Source organism: Canis aureus, chromosome 21, assembly GCF_053574225.1.
Source record: "Canis aureus isolate CA01 chromosome 21, VMU_Caureus_v.1.0, whole genome shotgun sequence".
NCBI classification, from domain to species: Eukaryota; Metazoa; Chordata; class Mammalia; order Carnivora; family Canidae; genus Canis; species Canis aureus.
Genome location: NC_135631.1, coordinates 4,333,887 through 4,345,662, shown reverse-complemented (window position 1 = coordinate 4,345,662; position 11,776 = coordinate 4,333,887). Strand labels below are relative to the sequence as shown.

The window sequence follows — 11,776 nt, the reverse complement described above, 5'->3', positions numbered from 1 at the left end:
CCATTCACAAATAAATTATTACTGATGGACATTTAAGTAATTTACAGGGTTTTTTTTGTATTATGAAAAAGCTTTAAACACCCTTGTATATTTTGTGAAATCATTTTTTAAAATTCATTTTTGGAAAATACATGAGAGTGAAATTGCTGGTCATAGAGTGGGTGAATGTATATTTAACTTTACAAGTGCCAAACAGTTCCCCAAAATTGTTGTACCACTTTATATTCTCACCAGCAAGAGTTCAAGTTGCTTCACATCCTCTTCCTCATTTGATGTTTTTTTTTTATTTTAGTATATATTATAGTGGTATCTTAGTATAGTTTTAATCTGCAATTCTTTGATGACTCTTGATGAATACTCTTTTGTGTGTTTATTGACAATTCTTTGTGTATGTTCTTTTGTGAAGTTTCTGTTCAATTCTTTTTTTGTTTGTTTAAAGATTTTATTTATTTATTCATGAGAGACAGAGAGAGAGACAGAGAGAGGCAGAGAAACAGGCAGAGGGAGAAGCAGGCGTCATGCAGGGAGCCCCATGGGGGACTTGATCCCAGGACTCCAGGATCACACCCTGAACAGAAGGCGGAGCTAAACCGCTGAGCCACCTGGGCTGCCCTCTGTTCAATTCTTTTGCCATTTTTATTGTTTTTCTTTTTATCATTGGCTTTGAGGAGTTACTTATATATTCTGGGTATAAGGACCTTCTTAGTTATATATGTTGTAAATATTTTTTCCCCTGAGGCCTATCTAGTTATTTTACTAATAAGTCCCAGAAAGAATATAGAGAGAGCATAGAGGAAAGGTAATATATTTAGAGATAATGGATATAAAGTTTTCAAAACTGATGAGAAACATCAATCCACAGATCTGAAAAACATAATTTATCCCAAGGAAGTTAAGTAGAAAGAAATCAATGCCTAGACAGATTCTACTGGAATATCAAAGACAAAGAGGAGGGCAGCCCCGGTGGCTCTGGGGTTTATCGCCGCCTTCAGCCCAGGGCGTGATCCTGGAGACCCGGAATCAAGTCCTACATCGGGCTCCCTGCATGGAGCCTGCTTCTCCCTCTGCCTGTGTCTCTGCCTCTCTCTCTCTCTCTTTGTTTCTGTGTGTGTGTCTCTCATGAATAAATAAATAAAATCTTAAAAAAAAAGAGGAGATCCTAAAATCAGCCAAAAAGAAAGGATAGATTTCTTTTCTTAGAAAAAAAGATTTTTATTTATTTATTCATGAGAGACACACACACAGAGAGGCAGAGACACAGGCAGAGAGAGAAGCAGGCTCCATGCAGGGAACCCAATGTGGGACTCAATCCGGGGACTTCAGGATCATGCCCTGAGCCAAAGGCAGACGCCCAACCGCTGAGACACCCAGGCATCCCAGGATGGATTTCTAATAAAGAAATAAGAGTTAGAATAATAACAACCTTCTCAACACAACAAAGGGAGCCACAAGACAATCTGTAAAATATTGAGAGGATAACCAAGAGAGAATTGTGTGCTTACCAAAATTATCTTTCAAGAATGAGGGTAAAATGAAGTCATTTGCAGATAATCAAAAATTAAGAGCTTAATAGCAGGAAATATGTACAAGGATCTTTTAAAAGATATGTTTCAAGAGGAGAGACAATTATCCTAGAAGGGTGACTTGAGTTGTGAGAAGGAATGACCAACTATAAAAGTGCATACATGTAGTTAAATCCATATAAACACAGATGCTTAGAGCAATAAGAATAGTGTCTACCTAAAAAAAAAAAAAAAAGAATAGTGTCTACCTGATGTAATTAAAACAAAAAGTGAATCTGAGATATTCTGCTACAATTCTATATTGATCGTGAGGGGTAAGACAAAAAACCAAAGAGTTTTTTAAGGTCTTTTTATTGTAGGGAAGTGAATGAGGCAGTTCAGATATTGTTTTACATTAACACTTTTTGAAGTTAAAGATGATCATCTCAATAGATGTAGAAAAAGCACTTGACAAAATCCAATAATAATGATAAAATTTCTCAGCAAAGTAGTAATAGAAAGGAATGTCCTTAACCTGATTAAAGGCATCTATAAAAAACCTGCAGCAAACATTTTACTTGATGAAAGAGAATGCTTTCCTCCTAAGATCTGGGAAAAAGTAAAGATGTCCACTGCCACCACTTTTATTCAGACTTATACTGGAGGTTCTAGCTAGAACAAGAAAGCAAGAAAGCAAAGAAAGGAGGAAGGAAGAGAGGGAGGAAGGAAGAGATTAAAAGGCATCTAGATTAGAAAAGAAAAGGCAAAAAAAAAAAAAAAAAAAAAAAAGAAAAGAAAAGGCAGAGATACCTGGGTGGCTCAGTGGTTGAGTACCTTCAGCTCAGAATGTGATCCCAGAGTCCCGAGATCAGGTACAGGGATCAAGTTCCGCATTGGACTCCTGGCAGGGAGCCTGCCTCTCCTTCTGCCTATGTCTATGCCTCCCTTTCTGTATCTCTCGTGAATAAATAAGTAAAATCTTTTTTTAAAAAAAAGGAAAAGGCAAAACTGACTTTATTTGCAGCATGATCATCTATGTAGAAAATCCTAAGGAATTTACAATAAAGCTACCAGAACAAAATATGAGTTTATCAAACTGGGATGCAATATTCAAAAATAAATTATATTTCAGAGCACCTGGGTGGCACAGTTGGTTGAGCATCTGACTCTTGGTTTCAGCCCGGATGGATTCAGGGACATGATATTGAGCCCTATGTTGGGCTCCATGCTCAACGAAGTATCTGTTTAAGGCTCTCTCCCCCTCTGTCCCTCCCCTCACAAATCCCCATATGCAAGTGCACATGCACGTGCTCTCTCTCTCTCTCAAATTAATTAATTAATTAATATTTCTATAAACTGGCAACAATCAAAATTTTAAAATACCATAAAATGTTGAATACCTAGACATAAATTTGACAAAAGATGTGCAAGACTTGAACATTAAGAACTATGACATTGCATAAAAATTTAAAGAAAACCTAACCAAGTGTAGATCATACCATAATCATGGACTGAGAGACTTGATATTAAGACGTCAATGTTCCCCAAAGTGATCTATAGATTCGGTGCTGTTTTATAGAAATTAACAAGCTGATTCTAACATTTATAAGGAGATGGAGGGCAGCCCCAGTGGCACAGTGGTTTGGTGCCGCCTGCAGCCCGGGTGTGATCCTGGAGATCTGGCATCGAGTCCCATGTCGGGTTCCCTGCGTGGAGCCTGCTTCTCCCTCTGCCTGTGTCTCTGCCTCTCTCTCTCTGTGTCTCAATAAATAAATAATATCTAAAAAATAAAAATAAAAAAATAAGGAGATGGAAAGAAATGTAAAAAAAGAGGAGAGTTGGAGGACTTACACTCTGTTTTCAAGATCTATTCTAATGCTACTATAATCAAGACTCTGTGGTACTGGCATAAAAATAAACATAAGACACATATAACATAATAGAAAATCCAAAAGTACCTGAGATATGTATTGGCCAATTGGTTTTCAACATGGTGCTAAAGGGACTCGATGAAGAAAGGGTAATTTTTTCCAACAGATAGCTCTGAAACAATTGGATAGCTGTATGAAAAAAAAGGGGGAAGGGAAAGTACACCCTTACTTCAAATAACCCAATATGGATCGTAGACCTAAATGTAAGAGCTAAAACTGAGTATGTTTTAGGAAAAAAAATGGAGAAAACTGGGGATCCCTGGGTGGCTCAGTGGTTTAGCGCCTGCCTTCCGCTTAGGGCGTGATCCTGGAGTCCCCAGATGAGTCCCCAGATCGAGTCCCCTGATCGAGTCCCACGTCAGGCTCCCTGCATGGAGCCCGCTTCTCCCTCTGCCTGTGTCTCTACCTCTCACACTCTCTCTGTATCTCTCATGAATAAATAAATAAAATCTTTAAAAAAAAAAATTGGAGAAAACCATAGTGACCTTGGATTTAGCAAAGATTTCTTAAATATGACCAAAATGAATGAAATACCTTCATGGACTTCAGCAAAATGTAAATGTTTTATTCTGCAAACAATATTGTTTTGAAAATGAAAAGGTGGGGCGCCTGGGTGAGTTAAGCATCTGCCCTCGGGTTAAGTCATGATCCTAGGGTCCTGGGATTGAGCCCAGAGCCCAGAGTGGGCTACCTGCTCTGGGAGAAGCCTGCTTCTGTCCCTACCCCCTGCTCTTGCTCTCTCTTTCTTTCTCCCTCTCTCGCTATCTCTCTCTCTCAAATAAATAAATAAAATCTTTAAAAAAAAAGAGGGGGGGGGCAGCCCCAGTGGCGCAGCGGTTTGGCGCCGCCTGCAGCCTGGGGTGTGATGCTGGAGACCGGGGATCGAGTCCCACATCGGGTTCCCTGCATGGAGCCTGCTTCTCCCTCTGCCTGTGTCTCTGCGTCTCTCTCTCTCTCTGTGTCTATGAATAAATAAATAAAATCTTAAAAAAAAAGAAAATGAAAGGGCAAGACACAGACTGGGAGAAATATTTGTAAAACACATTCAACAGCACTTGTGTTTAGAATATGTAAAACTGGGACACTTGGGTGGCTCAGCCGTTGAGCGTCTGCCTTCAGCTCAGGGCATGATCCCAGGATCCTGGGATGGAGTCTCACATCAGGGTCCCTGCAGGGAGCCTGCTTCTCCCTCTGCCTGTGTCTCTACCTCTCTCTCTGTGTCTCTCATGAATAAATAAATAAAACCTTAGAAAAAGAGAATATGTAAAACTTCTTATAATTCTAAAATATCCACTCATTTTTTTACATAGACAAATATTTGCATAGATCCTTTACTAAAAAAGATATATGGATAGCTAATAAGCATATGAAGCATAGGAAAAGATTCTCAAAAACCTCTGGCAAGGTGTATACAGAAAAATAGAATGTACAAGTAAATAGCATAATGAATGAAAAGAGATAACTTTTCTCTTTTGGGGAACCTGGGTGACTCATAACTATTGTTACAGCAGATGTTAAAAAGATAATAAGAGAACTGTCATCAGTTTAATACCAATAGATTTAAGAATTTAGATAAATTCCTAGGAAAATACGCCTTCAAAATTGACTCAAAAAAGTGGAATAGTCCTATAAATACTAAAGATTCCTTTATACTGAAGAAACAAAGAACATTTTTTTCCACAAAAATGTTGGTTTTTTAAAACAATAAATCCTTAGACATAGACATACATAATTCTGTATTTATGAGTTAATGTAATGGTGGCTTTTAAATACTCCACCACCCCCTAAAACAGTGAGGACAGAGATGGAGCAAAAACAGGAATGTCAGTAACTTATGTAAGCTAAAGGCTGGGTATGTGTGAGTTAATTATGCCATTCTCTCTAACATTGAGTGCATGTGAAAATGTTCATGATTAAAAGGTTAAAATAAAGAAAGTGTACTGAAAAAATAACAGCCACAGCCAGTTTTACTGGTGTGTTTTACCTATCTTTCAGGGAGTAAATCATTCCAAATTTATATGGATTCTTCAAGAGAATAGAAGAGGGGGATTTTTCCTCCAGTCATTCTGAGGCTGGTACAGTTTTTTTTTTTTTTTTTTTTTTTTTTAGAGATTTTATTTATCTATTCATGAGAGACAGAGACAGAGGCAGAGACACAGGCAGAGGGAGAAGCAGGCTCCATGCAGGGAGCCCGACATGGGGCTCGATCCCAGGTCTCCAGGATCACACCCTGGGCTGAAGGCAGCACTAAACCACTGAGCCACCCAGGGTGCCTAAGCTTTGATACCAAAATTAAACAAGGCCAGGAGGAGAAGATTTAAAAAAGGCAAAGCCACAGCCATTTCATTTATAAATATAGTTGTAAAATCCCTTCCTCAGATATCAGGGAATCAAAGTCAACAATATAACACACTGTGACCAAGTTAGTTTTATCCCAAGAACACAGGATCGTTTACTGTTAGGAAATCTACATCATACTTTACATTGACAGACAAAGGACAAAAATCATATGATCTTTGTAGATGAGGGAAAAGCATTTGAGAAAATTAATACCCATTTACCATACATTTTCTTAGTAGAACTAGAACTAGAAACGAGCTACCTTAACCTGATCATGGACATGTGCCCCCAGGTTATATATACCTAAGCACAAGCACTGCAAAGAATATTCTCTGTTTTCAGTAACCACATTATTGGTCGCAGTTGGAGTTGTTATTCTGAGAGTGTTTTGTGTATAGTGTAAAACACATCAAATGAGTATTTGGTGATTTGATCACTGAGAACAGATTTTTTAGTGGGGTAAAATACGCATTGTATAAAATTTACCATTTTAACCATTTTAAGTCTATAGTTCCATGGCATTAGGTACACTTACATTGTTGTGCAACCATCACTGCTATCCATTTCTGGAGTCCTTTTCATCATTCCCAACATAAGCTCTGTACTCACTAAATACTAACTCCCCATTCCTCTCTCTCCCCAGCCCCTAGTAATCACCATTCTATTTTCTGTTTCTAGGAACATGACAATTCTAGGTACAATCATATAAGTATAATCATACAATATTTTTCTTTTTGTGTCTGCCATATATCACATAGCATAATGCCTTCAAGTTTCATCCACATTATATTGTAGCATATATCAGAATTCCACTCCTTTGTAAGGTTGAAGAACATGCCATTGTATGTCTATACCACATTGTTTTAATCCGTTCATCTGTCTGGGGACATTTAGGTTGTTTCTATGTTTTGGCTATTGTGAGTAATGCTGCTATGAACATTGGTATATAAATACCTGTTTGAGTTTCTGGTTTCATTTGTTTTGTATATACACCCAGAAGTGGAATTCTGGATATATGCTATTCTGTTTAATTTTTTAATTTTTTGAGGAACAGCCGTACTGTTCTCCACAGCTCCATTTTACATTCTCATCAGTAACACACAAGAGTTCCAATTTCTCCACATCCTTGCCAACACTTGTTATTTTGTTTCTCTAATAGCAGCCATCCTAAATGGTTGTGAAGTGGTATGTCATTGTGGTTTTATTTATTTATTTATTTATTTATTTATTTATTTATTTTTAAAGATTTATTTATTCATAAGAGACACACACAGAGAGAGGCAGAGACATAGGCAGAGGGAGAAGCAGGCTTCTCGCAAGGAGCCCAATGCAGAACTTGATCCCAGACCCCGGGATCACAGCCTTAGTGGAAGGCAGCCACTCAACCACTGAGCCACCCAGGTGTCCCTCATTGTGGTTTTATTTGCATTTCTCTGATAGGTATTATGTTGAGCATCTTTTTATGTGCATATTGGCCACTTCATATCTTCGTTGGAGAAATAATCTAAGTGCATTGCCCATCTTTTGCATTGGGTTTTTGAGTGGTTGTTGAGTTTTAGGAGTCATTATATATTCTGATACTAATTCTTAGCTGATCATGCCTTGTAAATACTTCTTCCCATTCTGTGGGTTGCTTTTTTACTCTGTTGATAGTGTCTTTTGATGCAAAAAAGTTTTCAGTTTTGATAAAGTCCAATTTACCTATTTTTTAAAACTATTTTTCTTTCGTTCCCTGTGCTGTTGTGTCACATCCAAAAAATCACTGCCAAATCCAATGCATGAATGTCATGAATATTTTCCCCTCTGCTTTCTTCTAAGAGTTTTATGGTTTGGGGAACCTGGGTGACTCAGTTGGTTAAGTGTCCAACTCTTGATTTCAACTCTGATCATGATCTCAAGGTTGTGAGACTGAGCCTGGCATTGGGCTCCACACTGGGCATGGACTTTGCTTAAGATTCTTTCTCTCCGTCTCCCTCTGTCCCTCCCCCAACCCCATCCTCACTCTCTCCTCCTCTTTTAAAAAAAGTTTTATGGTTTCAGCTCTTTAAGTCTTCAATCTATTTTGAGTTAATTTTTGTATATAGTTTAAGAATCCAACTTCATTCCTTTGAAGGATATCCAGTTTTCCCAGCACCATTTGTTGAAAAGACTGTCCTTTCCTCATTGAATGGTCTTAGCACTCTTATCAAAACTCATTCAGCCAGGGGCACCTGGGCCGCTCAGCGGTTGAGCGTCTGCCATTGGCTCAGGTCAGTTTGTGATCCCGGGGTACTGGGATCGAGTTCCACATCCGGCTCTCTGCAGGGAACCTGCTTCTTCCTCTGCCTATGTTTCTGCCTCTCTCTGGGTCTTTCGTGAATAAATAAATAAAATCTTTTAAAAAAATCATTCAACCATATATGTGAAAGTTTCTTTTTCTGGGCTATCTATTCTATTTCTTTGATCTATATGTCTGTACCACATTGGTTTGATTAGCATTTTTTGTAGTAAGTTTTGAAACCAAGAAGTATCACTCTTACAACTTTGTTCTTCTTTTTCCAGATTGTTTTGGCTATTCGGGGTCCCTTGAGACTGCATATGAACTTAAAGATGGATTGTTCTATTTCTGTAAAAAGAGAATTGAGATTTAAAAAAAAAAAACACAGGAGAAATACATAAGATGATTGAGGTTAAGTTTTTTTTAACCCTATAGGACTAACCCTGTAGTCCTGAATTTGAAAAGGAGATCAATGTGAACTCTTTTTTTTTTTTTTTAATTTTTATTTATTTATGATAGGCACACAGTGAGAGAGAGAGAGGCAGAGACACAGGCAGAGGGAGAAGCAGGCTCCATGCACCGGGAGCCTGACGTGGGATTTGATCCTGGGTCTCCAGGATCGCGCCCTGGGCCAAAGGCAGGTGCTAAACCGCTGCGCCACCCAGGGATCCCTCAATGTGAACTCTTAATGAGTTTCATATTATATATATAGACTCTTTATTGAAAAGATGTCCAATGACTGACCCAGTGTCAATACTTATTGATATTAGCACTCAGACTGTGGCCTTTAAATACCATTTCTTACTAAGAAGAACCAGGACTCCTTGCAAAGCTTTCCAATTCCAGATTTTGGATGCTAGAATTCTGGAATTGTGTCAAAAGGACTTAACAAAGTTGAAAAGGTTTCCACTGGCCAAAGATGGGACAATTCAAACTTCAATAACGATAGATCAAATATTAATAGGTCAAAGCACATTGGGTATGTTTAAATCTATGTATTCATTACGATTTTTTTAAATGGGGGCACCTGGGTGGCTCTGTCAGTTGAGCCTCTGACTTTTTTTTTTTAAGATTTTTTTAAAAAATTTTTTTTGACTTTTTTTTTTAAGATTTTATTTTATTTATTCATGAGAGACACAGGAGAGAGGCAGAGACTTAGGCAGAGGGAGAAGCAGGTTCCATACAAGGAGCCCGTTGTGGGACTCAATCCCAGGAACTCTAGGGTCATGCCCTGAGCCATCCAGGTATCCTGAGCCTCTGACTTTTTTTTTTTTTTTAATTTTATTTATTTATTCTTTAGAGACAGAGAGAGAGAGGCAGAGGGAGAAGCAGGCTCCATGCATGCAGGGAGCCCGATGCGGGACTCGATCCCAGGTCCCCAGGACCACACCCTGGGCTGAAGGCAGGCTCTAAACCACTGAGCCACCTGGGCTGCCCGAGCCTCTGACTCTTGATCTCAGCTCAGGTTGTGATTTCAGGGTCATGGGATCAAGCCCCATGGCAGGCTAATCACTGAGCAGAGTCTGCTCATCCCTCTCCCTCTGCTCCTCCCCCTGCTTGTGCTCTTTCTCTTTCAAGTGGATAAATAAAATCTTTTTAAAAATACCCATTGATTGGGATCCCTGGGTGGCGTAGCGGTTTGGCGCCTGCCTTTGGCCCAGGGCGCGATCCTGGAGACCCGGGATCGAATCCCATGTTGGGCTCCCTGCATGGAGCCTGCTTCTCCCTCTGCCTGTGTCTCTGCCTCTCTCTCTCTCTCTCTCTCTCCGTGCGACTATCATGAATAAATAAATAAAATCTTAAAAAAAATGCCTATTGATCAATTTTCGAGGATACTAGAGAATCAAAGCTTTATTTAGAAAATTACTAAAGGGAAATTCTATACCCTAATAAACCACTTTTGGGTATATATCCAAAAAAACCTGGATACACATACACCAGAGTACGTTCAAGGGATGTTCTTAATAACACTGTTTATAATAGCAAAAAACTAGAAACCCAAGTGGCCATTCTCAGGATGAATAAATAAACTGTTGTATATTTACACAACAGAATAGTATACAGCAGTAAAAAGTGAATGAACTATGGAACAGATGAATCTTAGTAATATATTGAGTAATAAAAGCAAATACCGAAGGACAAGTAATATAACTCTCTTCTTAGAAGTTCAAAACTAATCAAAACCAAACAACATATTGTGTAGACATGTATATGATTACATTATTTTTCTTTTTTAAGAAGTGTCAAGAGAATAACACAGAATACTGGGTGATGGTACATGGGACACCAGGGTAAGGAGGGGATGAATAGGTGAGGACAGATGGGTGGACACAAGTCCCAGGGGTGTTCTACCTACCTAACCCCTTAAATTTTGCAATAGGTTTGCTGCAATTCAGTGTGTTACGTCACAAGTATATGTGAATTTTTAAAAGAGGACCACGCAAGGATTAATAATTGTGTCATTAACCAAAGATTATAATTAATCCATTCTGTTAACCTGAAGTCGGCCTCCTCAAAAAAAGTGAGCTGACTCTTCAAATCCGGGCCAGCCACAGTTGAAACTGAAATGAGTGGGAGGAGTGGTTAACTGTTTTCACTTTTCTCTTCCTGTTTTTTCAGAGCCTGGGAAAGCAAGTCAGAATTTCCAGTCTTTTCCAATTCCCACATGATTCCCTAATTTAGAACGGTCTTTCTCCATCTGGGGAAGAACATACGGCCTGCCACCGAGCATCTTCTTCCTTTGGGGATGAGGAAAAAGCCTGGAGTGGGGGGTATTCCAGCCTCCTCCCTCACACCGCATACTGGCCTTGAGCTCGGCCTTGGGGAAGATACCCGCTGAGAGGTCATTTGGTGGGTAATTAGTGGAAATGCTTTGGACCCTAGCAGTAGGCCCTGGAGAGACGAGCGGAGGCGGGAATGACCCTGTCGGTTTAGGCGGCCCCAGAAGTACCGGACTTTCTAAGAAGGATATCTGGCTGCAGAGACGAGGCTCCGAAGATTTACCCCTGGGCGCCTCTTGTCCATCCATCGCCCCCGAGGGCCGACAGTATGGAGGAACCGTAAACGCACAGGCTTCTTAACCCTAAGAGCCCTCAGGTGCCCCCTCGCCAGCGGGAGCAGACGCGGCGCCACCTGGGTCGCCCTCGAGCAGCAGGCTCCACAAAGCCCACGGTGCAGGCGCTGCCAGGTGGAGAGATCAGGTCGTCCCCCTTCGCCCCCACGGCGGTGGGTGGCTAATTAAAAAATGCTTATGCCGCGACCACCACCAAGAGGCACCTTTAGCGGTCAGAAGCCCCGTGGAGTTCGGTCACCTGGCCTTTGCGGGCGAATTAGGCCCGGGCCTTTCCCTGCGCAGGGCAGGCGGCCGCAGCCAGCAGTCCTGGCTGGGCTCCAGACCGGGCCCGGTGACATCACCAAACTCCTCCGATCAGCGGGAGGGGGCCCCCGAAATCCCCTAAAAACATTGTGAGTAATCACCGGGCCCGCCCTCCAGACGGAGCCCAGACCGGGGAGGGAGCCCAGCAGCCCTGCCAGCCCCGGAGCGGCGTCGGGACGAGCAGCCTCTTAGTCCCCGGAGCGGCGCAACCTGTCCCCAGCCTCGGGCCGTGGCGTCCGGCGCGCGGCCTCTCCGTCGTCGGCGCGGGGCACAGTTGCCCCCCGCCCCGCCCCGCCCCAGGGTGGCGGCGGCAGCGGCAGCGGCAGGGGCTGCGGCGGCGGCGGCGGCGGCGGCGGAGGTGGCGCAGCGC

The 11,776-nt window shown here is 41.2% G+C and overlaps 1 long non-coding RNA gene across 1 annotated transcript; it reads right to left on the bottom strand.

The window, feature by feature from the left end:
* Positions 1-2,307: 2,307 nt before the first annotated feature.
* LOC144292315 (uncharacterized) lies at positions 2,308-11,761 on the bottom strand. Its single transcript, XR_013359756.1, has 4 exons — positions 10,528-11,761; positions 8,293-8,378; positions 3,461-3,562; positions 2,308-3,282 (listed from the first exon to the last, which is right to left on the bottom strand). It is a non-coding gene; the product is annotated as an uncharacterized LOC144292315 (long non-coding RNA).
* Positions 11,762-11,776: the final 15 nt, after the last annotated feature.